This window comes from Microtus ochrogaster, chromosome 1 (assembly GCF_000317375.1).
Source record: "Microtus ochrogaster isolate Prairie Vole_2 chromosome 1, MicOch1.0, whole genome shotgun sequence".
Lineage (NCBI taxonomy): Eukaryota > Metazoa > Chordata > Mammalia > Rodentia > Cricetidae > Microtus > Microtus ochrogaster.
Window position 1 is genome coordinate 56,075,854 of NC_022009.1, and position 10,247 is coordinate 56,086,100.

General features: G+C 42.9%; 1 pseudogene; it reads left to right on the plus strand.

Moving 5' to 3' along the window:
* The first annotated feature begins 2 nt into the window (after window positions 1-2).
* On the plus strand, window positions 3-426 carry LOC101993853 (annotated as a pseudogene).
* Window positions 427-10,247: the final 9,821 nt, after the last annotated feature.

The window sequence follows — 10,247 nt, forward strand, 5'->3', positions numbered from 1 at the left end:
CCAACATTATTCCTGTGATTGAAGATGCCCGACACCCACACAAATACCGCATGCTTATTGCCATGGTGGATGTGATCTTTGCCGATGTGGCACAGCCAGACCAAACGCGGATTGTGGCCCTGAATGCCCACACCTTCCTGAGGAATGGAGGACACTTTGTGATTTCCATTAAGGCGAACTGCATTGACTCCACAGCCTCGGCAGAAGCTGTGTTTGCATCTGAAGTGAAGAAGATGCAACAGGAGAATATGAAGCCCCAGGAGCAGCTGACACTTGAGCCCTACGAACGGGACCACGCTGTGGTTGTAGGTGTGTACAGGCCACCTCCCAAGGTTAAGAACTGAAACTCCAAGCTGTCCGGATTCGAAGAAATGTGTGTTGCTACTGTTGCACGTGTATTTTTTTTTTCTATTAAAAGACTCATCTGTCAAAAAAAAAAAAAAACCTTATACGCAATATAAATTTTTTGTGTAGCGTTTGGTCTCCAAATATTTGTGTATTTTTGAGGTTAGTCTTGCAGTTATTATTTTATACTTTTGTTCCACTGTTGTCTGCTGAGATGAGGAGGAAATTATAATTTCTGTATTTGTTAAGACTATTTTGTATAATGTGGCTGATTTTAGAGAAGATTCTGAGCACTGATGAGAAGAACATGATTTCCCTATCACAAGTGGGATGTTCTCTGTATGTTAAATCCAGTTGGTTGGTGGTACAATTTATCGTGGAGGCTTCTTTGCTGTTTTGTAGGTTGGATGTGATTTTAAAATGTGAGAGTGGGGTGTTGAGGTCTTTCAGTGTTATTGCATCAGGACCAGGTCTTTCATGTCCTTCAGTGTGTGCTTCATGAAGCCGAGGTGCCAAAGATTCGGTGCATATATATTTATAATAGCTGTATTCTCTTCATGAATTGTTCCTTTATTGTCAGGTGGTGGCCCGCCATTCCTATTCTGACTGGCTTTGGTTGAAAATCTACTTCATTGGATATAAGAATCACCATTCCAGCTCATTTTCAGCTTCCCTTTGCCTGGTAACTTTGTTTGCAACTTTGACTCATAAAGTTTTGTAAGAATTTCTTGCTGACAATGGAGAGTTGGATCTTGTTTATCCATCCCTGTGTCTTTTAGTTGGTGGGTTAAGGTCATTTATGTATAAGGTTATTATTGGTGAGGTTTTAGTTTTTCTGGGGCTGTTGTTGGTCATTTCTCTGGTCCTTTTGTTTATTGGTAGATCTTTTCTCCCTCTCCTGCTGGTATAGAATTTTTGCAGGTTTGTGGCCTTGAACACGATCAATTCTTTCCTAGTTCTCTGTTGATTACTTCCCTTCAAGAAACACATTTGTTCCTGATGTGCTAACAAGTTTTCTGTTAACTTGGTACAAGCTAAAGTCATCTGGAAGGAGGGAACTTCAATTGAGAAAATGCCTCCATAAGATCAGGCTGTAAACAAGCCTGTAGAGCTTTTCTTAATTAGTGATTGACAGGGGAGGGTCAGCCCATTGTGGGTGGTGCCATCCCTCTACTGGTGGTCCTGGGTTCTATAAGAAAGCAGGCTGAGCAAGCTATGATGTAAACAAGCCAATAAATAAGCAGGACCCCTTCATGGTCTCTGCATCAGTTCCTGCCTCCAGGTTCCTGCCATGTTTGAGTTCCTGTCCTGACTTCTTTCTGTGATGGAATAAGATGTGAACATGTCATAAACCCTTTCCTCCCCAGCTTTCCTTTGTTCCTGGTGTTTAATCACAGCAATGAGAACCCTAACCACGACACCTGTGTTCTTGTGTGTGGTATTCCTTTAAGCATTTCCTCGCTAAGTTATTATTGCATTAACTTATGTTTGTCTTCAAATGCTCTTATTTACCCATAAATTTCTCCATTAAAATAACATTGCTAGGTATCTTGGTTGATAGTTATTCAGGACTTGAAATATCCTATTTTTACTTGAAGTCTTTGTTAGCAGATATTATAAGAGTGATGCTTGCTTCCTCATTCCATTTGCTTGAAACACATTTCCCATCTTTTGACCTAAGGTTGCATCTGCCTTTGTGGTGAGGTACGTCTCCTGGATTCAAAAATAGATGGATCCTCTCTTTCAAACCAGTCTACTACTCTGTGTCTATTGGGTGGGAAACTGGCATGACTAGTACCCAAGAGCTGTTGATTTGATTTGTAGTAGTTGGTGTTTTTATTTTCCTCATTTGCTTAGCTACGCTGGAGCATGACTTGCTCTTTACTACAGCTTCATGGATGTGTTTACTTTTCTTTTAGTCCAAAGGATTCCTTCACATATCTTCTGTAGAACTAGCTACAAATTCACTTTGCTTTTCTTACTTTGGAGATTTTTTTTATTACTCCAATTATGACAGAGAGTTTTTGGGTACAATAAGATGGGTTGACTGCTGCTTCTTTTTTTAATAGAAACCCAGTTTTATTTCTAAGACTGTATCCTAAACTTTTAGTGGGTACCAATAGCTACGTGCCACACTCACACCAGGTTGTCTGTGTAACCCGTGGAGTCTGGCCATCAGCACACCACACCAGGGAGGGGCATTGGGGTGGCCTGCCTTGCTGCTGGTGCTGGTAACTTCTTGTTTCAGTTCATCTACAGTGGTTCCCACACACACACAACCTCAAGTCCCAGATCTTGACAGTGGGGCCAGTGGCAGCACAGAGCCAGTAGCAACTGGGGCTTAAACACAAAGATGTCTCCACTATCTAGTATGTCAAGGTGCTTGGCTTCGTTGAGATCCCAGAGCATAGCCTGGCCATCCTCGTCTACAGAAGCACAGAGGGATCCATCTGGAAAAAGCATCCCTGTGTTCAGATAGCCAGTGTGGCCAGTGTGGTTGGTCTTCAGCTTGGACTTAGGCTGCTGTTTTCTTTCTGAGCTTTGAAATTGATGTTTGCATTGAGAAATGACCTCTTATTCTGATGACCCCACCCAACTGTATGTATGACTTGGTGTTTCTCGTTTGCAAGTTTGGGTGTACTTTCTGTGTTTGTGTATTCATTATTTTAATTTTAACATGATGTGACAAGGCTACTTTATGGTCTTGTCTGTTAAGTTCTAGATGTTGTCTGGATATACATCTCTTCCACTAGATTTGGGAAATGTTCTCCTGTGATTTTATTATTTTTTTATTGAGAATGTTTCTAAGCCTTTAGAATGAAATTGTTCTTCTCTAAGTCTGTGTCTTGTGTAGCAATTTCTTCCAAATGTTAACCCTCCCTCTTGGAGGGAAGAAAGGAAGCTTGTAAGGCTTAGGAAGGAAGCAGAAGCTTCCAAGTCACAGCACTGATGATACTTTCAAGATCCCAAGGCCCCGCCCCTCTATGATACAAGCAGTAACTAACTGTAACTAAGGAAAGACTCTTCCTCTACCTGTGGGTCTTGTGGGGAGCTCCAGGGATGCAGCTTTCATGAGTCATTGCTCATGCAGAATGGGCTTTTCAGTGGTTCATCCATTTTCTGTAACCCCAGTACTCACTGGTTCTCTAAGCTCTACTTGGGTGGAATCATTGTGTTCGTCTGTAGTGCCCTATCTGGAGTGATAGGCATGTGTGCAGGTGTCCTAGGAAAGATGGCACAGCATGAATCACAGATTTAAATTTTCCGTAGTGCCCTATAGCTCTCAAAGTTTTCCTTCATGTATTTTTATTAATTTATCTTCGTAGTTAACTGAATGTTTCAACTCCTGTATGTTGCTTTCAAGCCTTGATATTCTGTCGTCCCATAGATCCATCCTATTGGCGAATCTTTCCACAGAGGCTTTTATTTAACTTCTTGAATTTTTCATTTCCAGTTTGTTTGTTTTACTATTTCCATCTCTTTATTGAATTCTACTTTCATATCCTATATTGGCTTCCTATTTCATTCAGCACTTTTTCTTATCTCAGGATTTATTTAGGGGTTTGTGTCTTTTTTTTAAGTTCTCTGAACATAATTTATAATCATTCTTTTGAATTCCTTGTCTGGAATGACATCTAATTTTCTTTCACTGAGAAGCCATTAGTGGGATTGGTAATTTCTGGAGCAGCAGTATTACTGTTTTTTCATGTTGATTGGGTTTCGTGTTGATACTTGCACCTAGAGTTGACCAATAGGTGATAATTTTTTAATTATAATTATTTAAGTGAGACGAGTTGCAATGTTCAAGATGGATTACGTTGTAGTAAGGTTGAGGCACCGCCCTTCTCTGCCATCGCAGCAGTCAGGACATCAGACCCCATTCCTAGTTCTCCGCTAAGAGTAGAATCCTATCGAAAGTAAGTGTAACTATGAAAGTCACATTAGTCAAATAAAAACCGCCCCCTCTTAAGCTCTCAGCACTTTAAGAAGTAAAAGAAGAGAGAGAGAACTGTGCACGCTAAGATCCTGAGGTGCAAGTGCGCAGGAAAAAGAGTGAGTCTGTGGTTAGAGAGGATGGAGAGGCAAAGAGGAGGTGGAGACAAGAGGGGAAAGAGGAGAGATGAGGCAACTGTGGCCAAAGGTTGAATAAAGAGTGGGAGGTGAGGAACTGCAATCAGAGAGCCGAAAGCAGCCCCAGCTCGGAGAAGGCTGAGACACCTGTACCCCATGGATTAGGTTAGCTTGTCTTCTGGGGAAACGCTTATCAATGGAAAAGTAAAAGACTAGTGAGAAGGTAAAGGGAAGAGGAGGGGTAATGCGCGCAGAGCAGGACAGAGCTGGCCTGTAAAACTGGCAATAGATAGTAAACAGGAGACGAAAACATGTGAAGCGAAGAGTGGATGGTCTGTCTCCCCGCTGCTCCAGCCTCGCCCTCCTGTTCCTTCCATGACTCCCAAATGCCCATCACACCCCTGGGCAGCCTTATACACAGATGTTCCATGGGCATTCTTCAAGGTATTCTCGATGAGAGATGGTCTTTGGCCAGGTTGGGTCACAAATGCTGGCCCTCTTTCTCTACAGGTTTCAAGTGCTGGCCCTACCCACTGGGCAATTCTTTTTGGTGTTGGATACACTCCACTACACTCTATCTATGTCCCCTGAAGGTGCTGGCTCCATCCAGGTTCCCCCTCACTGATTTGAGTACTGATTTGAAGATTCTTCCCCATAATTGAGATGTATTCTGGTCACTTTTTAGAACATAGTAGGAGCATTTGCTCTAAGTTTCCTATGACTCACAGGGTGCCTGGGACCAGCAGGGATCGTTTTAAAGTAGTATTCCACAGTGGCTCTGCTTGTTCACCTGATTTTTGTTTTTTAATGACATCTTGTTGGTGCTCAGGTAGAATGCTGGCGAGAGAGTTTTTCATTTACAGCCCCAAGTGTCTTCCCTCCTCCCTCTTTTTCTTTTTCCTTCCTCTCCTTAAAATGTCTGTTACTGAAAGTAGAGTACAGATTTTCTGAAGCTGTCTGTCTTATGCCAAGGCTCTGGTCACCTGGTCACTTCCTGTCTCTGTGAAGGGAGAACTCCCAATACCACACTGACCCCTCCAGGATGGACTCAAGATTTTTTCCTGTTCTGCTCTGTAACATTTTCCACTTTGCTTTGATATTAAATGGAAGATGTTTTGCTGTCAGACAGCTCTTCTGATAGCTGTTATCAACCGTCTCCTGTATGTTCTCTGAAGACTGTAGCAGAATACGTTGGCTTGTTGTCTACTGTCTGCAAAAAATCCCCAGCAGACATTTTTAACAGAAAAAAAAGCTAATTCTAAGATATTTTCAAATGGCCTAAAATCATCAAAATAATTCTCAAAAGGAAAAGCAAATCTAGACAATTTACAGTGTCGATTTCAAAACTACAGAGCCAAGCATGATGGAACATGCCTGTAAAGCCAGCCCTTGAGAGACAAAGACGGTGATCACAGGTTAGTCCAGGCTACATGGTGAGACCCTGTCTTAAACACAAGGAAACAAAGCCCACGCTGCTACAGTAAACTACAGAGAAAGGGGCTCTGGCAAGTCACCATCTCAAGTAAATAAAGCCATGCACAAAAGTGTATATACCACCTCCTTAAACTGCAGAACACACAGCTGGCTCTGCGTTGTCACCCAACAGATCTCAGTGGCTGTTTAGGGGGAGAGCAACGAGAGCAGGTATGGATGCAGAGTGAGCAGAAAAAGCAACTCAGTCATCTTGATTGTAGCAATCTGTTGAAATTCCTCAAACTATAGACCTGTGTGGATGTCACAGTGTATAGACTGTACCTTTGTGTAGTTTGCTGCTTATAATCCATACTACTATTGAAAGAGGTACATAGGAAAAGAGAAAATTATAAACATTTATAGCTGAATGTTTTTTTTAAAAAAATCGTATCTCCTTCTAAATTTTTCTAACACAAGTCTGCAAAAGGATGTTTTGTGTGTGTCTGCAGTCTTTTGTAGCAAAGAACCCTTGCAGTTAGCTCATATACCTCATTTACTCCCGAACACAATAGAAACAGCCCTCTATTCTGAAATTAGATAGACTCCATTGGGAGTTCTCACCTAGGTTGTTAAGGCTTGTCCAAACCAAGCTACCCAGGCTCAGGGTGGCAGAAACGGTCAGCGACGACATTAATCCCCTCCACTGTTAACTGACACACTTCCGGCAACTGTCCTGATTCCTTGCCTCTCTGCCGTCTCTACCCCTTTTTTCTCGGTTCCCCAAAGCCCAGTCTATCTACTTCCGCTGGCATTTTCACTTTAGCTCCTCTTCTGCTCGTGCTCCTTTTCCCATGAAAAGTTTTGCTTTCACTCTTACTTCCAGGCTTTAGAAACCCAGAGGCTGTTCCGACGCTAATCACTGCTCAAAGTCAGCCCTATGTTTGATGCAGACTTCTGTGAAGTTGAAATCTACCGAAGCGGATGAAAGAGTGGGAACCAGCCAAATTGCTACAGTCTCTCCAGGATCCAAGGGAAATTACATGCACCAGGATCCATGGCCTCTGCTCACCTGGATGGTGCAGGAAGCCCGGACCTTCTCCCAGCTGATGGTGATGGGCCAGATGTCCCACAGACCACTGGGACACAAGGCCAGGCAGGCTCTGCCAGCTAAATAGGGAAGAAAAGACCAGCTCCGTTGTCGCCCAGCAACAAGCCTCGCCTCGCGGTTCCTGTACCTGAGCTCTGCACACGCCCCACTCCCAACCCCTGCCACAGAGGAGTCTAGAAATCTGCTCCAGGCCCTGGCCCCAAGAACCTAAACCTTTCACGAGAGATCTCAGTTCAGTTCAGTTAGTGCTGGAAATGGATCCCACCCGGCGGCGGAGTGAGACATCACATACAACAGTTGCTTTTCCCAGACTGGCCCACCACACAGCTTAACGAACCTTTTACAACCCGTTCTTTCTTTATCCCTTTAAAAGACCGATGTTGGCTTCAGACACATACCATTTTTTTTTTAAAGGAGTCTATGTTACCCGCCAATGAGCTGCCATGTCGCCCACCATGAGCCCAACTCTAAAGAGACGTAAACTCTGAGGCCTGGGACCCAAGTTTCTGGAACTCACAGAATAATCTTAAATTTGCAATATTCAGTTTTCCTCATGTGATCCACAAAGCAACGACTGGCCTTATCTATTAAAGTTGAAAATACACATACTTGATATTCAGCAACTCTGTTAGTAACAGCAAGAAAATGCTTACAGAGTACAAACTGTAAAACCTAGCCATTTTGTTTATATGGCTAAAAATTGAAAGCAATCCAAATGTTCATCAAAAACAAAATTCGCAAAATGTGTAGCCATAAAACACAGCAGCTTATACCAAGGGAAATGATTCAAGCTCTGCTTTTGGGAACAGCAACACAGCAATCTCTCACTCCTGCAATGTTGGTCAAAGAAACTAGGTACAGAGAGGCCCATGTTGCCTGAGTCTATCATCTGGGGAGATCAGCATATCTGCATCTGTCATATTATAATCCCAAAATATTGGCGCTTACAGACTCAGTTTATATATTGCACACTCGGTTTATATATTTCAAATAAACACACAAAAGTGCTCTCCACAGAAGACCACCTAGCAGTTGTGCTGGCTAGTTGTATGTCAATTAGACACAAACTAGAGTCACTGGAGAGGAGGGTGGTGCAATTGAGAAAATGCCTCCAAGAGATGGTGCTGGCTGCATGCTAGCCTGCAGCAAATTTTCTCAATTGAAAATGATTAATGAGGGAGGATGGCCCCTGGGCTGGTGGTCCTGGGATCTATAAGAAAGCAGGTTGAGAAAGTCACCAGGAGCAAGCCAGTAAGCAGCACCCTTCATGGCCTCTGCATCAGCTCCTGCCTCCAGATTCCTGCCCTGTTCTGAGTTCCTATCCTGACTTGCTTCCTCTCCATAATAAACGGTGATGTGGAAGAGTAAACAAAAACAAAGCCTTTCTTCCCCAAGTTGCTTTGGCTGTGGTGTTTTATCACAGCAATAGAAACCCCAACTAAGACATCTTGGGAGAAGGAAAGAGATTTCAAATAAGTATCTTGGGGAACCTTGGGTTTGTGATGTTCTATTTGTTCTAGTTGGTAGCTATTTGGGTTTTATGAGAGTGACTAGTAAGCTACTGCATTCTGTTTCCTAACTCTCTCTTAAAGGAAGAAAAGAAAAAAGAAAAAGCCATGTAACATCGTGTAAACTGAAGGTTTTATGTAGTACCTGGCACTCAGACTCTCAAATGTTTGTCACCACTCTACTTTCTACCAACCCACCCCCAGCAAAACATTCAGGGACTTCAAAGTCATCACAGATGGTCACCTCTGAAGATCCTCTAGGAAGCTTTGGACACTGGAAGAAGAGAACATAGAGTTGTCCAGATGCTTGGGACAGAAGAATACTCTACCCTCTACAGCCCCGTGAGCCCAGAAACAGCCCAATTGTGCAAGCATACTCTGGCATTCTCAGGGCTTGAGAGAGAAACTTCCATTCCATAAAGGCAGTCAGGGTTCCTTCACCCCCATCTTTAAGATAGAGATAATAAATGTAGCTCTTCACAGTTGAGGACTTCTGATGTGGAACGTGGGGGACTCAGTTTTTATTAAGGGGCTGGCAACTGGGAGTTTGGCCATGCTCCAGTGAGTATACGGGCAACTCAAATTGGACTTGGTGGGCTTTATTTGTCTGTCTGTTTTGTTTTTCTTTGTGGGGAGACGCACAAGGGTGGGAGGGTGGATCCAGGAGGACTGGGAAGCAGGTATTTTGGGGGTGCATTGTATGAAATTCCCAAATAATTAATAAAATATTATTTTGGGGGAGGGAAAGAAGGAGACAATAATTTTACCTTGCAGGTTTGTTCAGTCCCTCATATGATACATTCAAAAAACAATTGCTGAATGCTCACGGGTGAAAAGCATTCTGCAGAAAAGAAGGCTCACTATCTCTGGTTTTCTTGCATTGGTCACATGACTACAAATGCCCTGTGGGTGCTCCATGAGGACAGCTTCACTGTAAGCGTGGAAGAAGCTTTATTAGGACAACAGTAAATTACTTTTATGTGCTTACGGTCTCAGCTTCTAAACCTCCAAAGTATTCAGGTGCTCATTCCATATGAAAATACAATCCATGAGCTAAGGACTATTATTTTTATTTAATAAGTGAGACGTTGGTGCTCAATAAAACAAAAGTTTCACTGGCAGTCCCTCGCTGGTCCTATGCTAGAAACCTCTAGCATTCTAGATCTGTTTTTACCAAAAGAAAAATAGAAAGGAAGGTAGAGGGTTAGTTATTTAGTCTTAGTTACTTTTACATTGCTGTGAAGAGGTACCATGATCGAGGCAACTTATAAAAGAAAGCATTTAATTGGAAGTTTACTTACAGTGTCAGGGTGAGTTCATGACTATCAATGGTGGGGAGAATGAGAACAGGCAAGCAGACATGTCACTGAAGCAATAGCTGAGAGCTTATATCTTATCCACAAGTTGGAGGCAAAGAGAGAGGAGGGTAGGAGGAAGGGAGGGAAAGGGAGAGAGGGAGAGAGGAAAAAAGAGAGAGAGGGAGAGGGAGAGAGAGAGAGAGAGAGAGAGAGAACAAGCAACTGGCTTTTGAAACCTCAAAGCTCATTTCCAGGGACACACCTCTTCTAACAATGCCACACCTCCTCCAACAAGGACACACCTCCTCCAACAAGGACACACCTCCTCCAACAAGGACACACCTCCTAATTCTTTCCAAAACAATTCCACCAAGTAGGGACTAAGTGGGGACCGTTCTCATTTAAACCACCACAGTGATGTCAGTTATTGATCTAAAGTCCAAAGCCATTTCATATTCATTCTACAATGCATCATACCAAAATGCTAATAATTGTGGGATTATC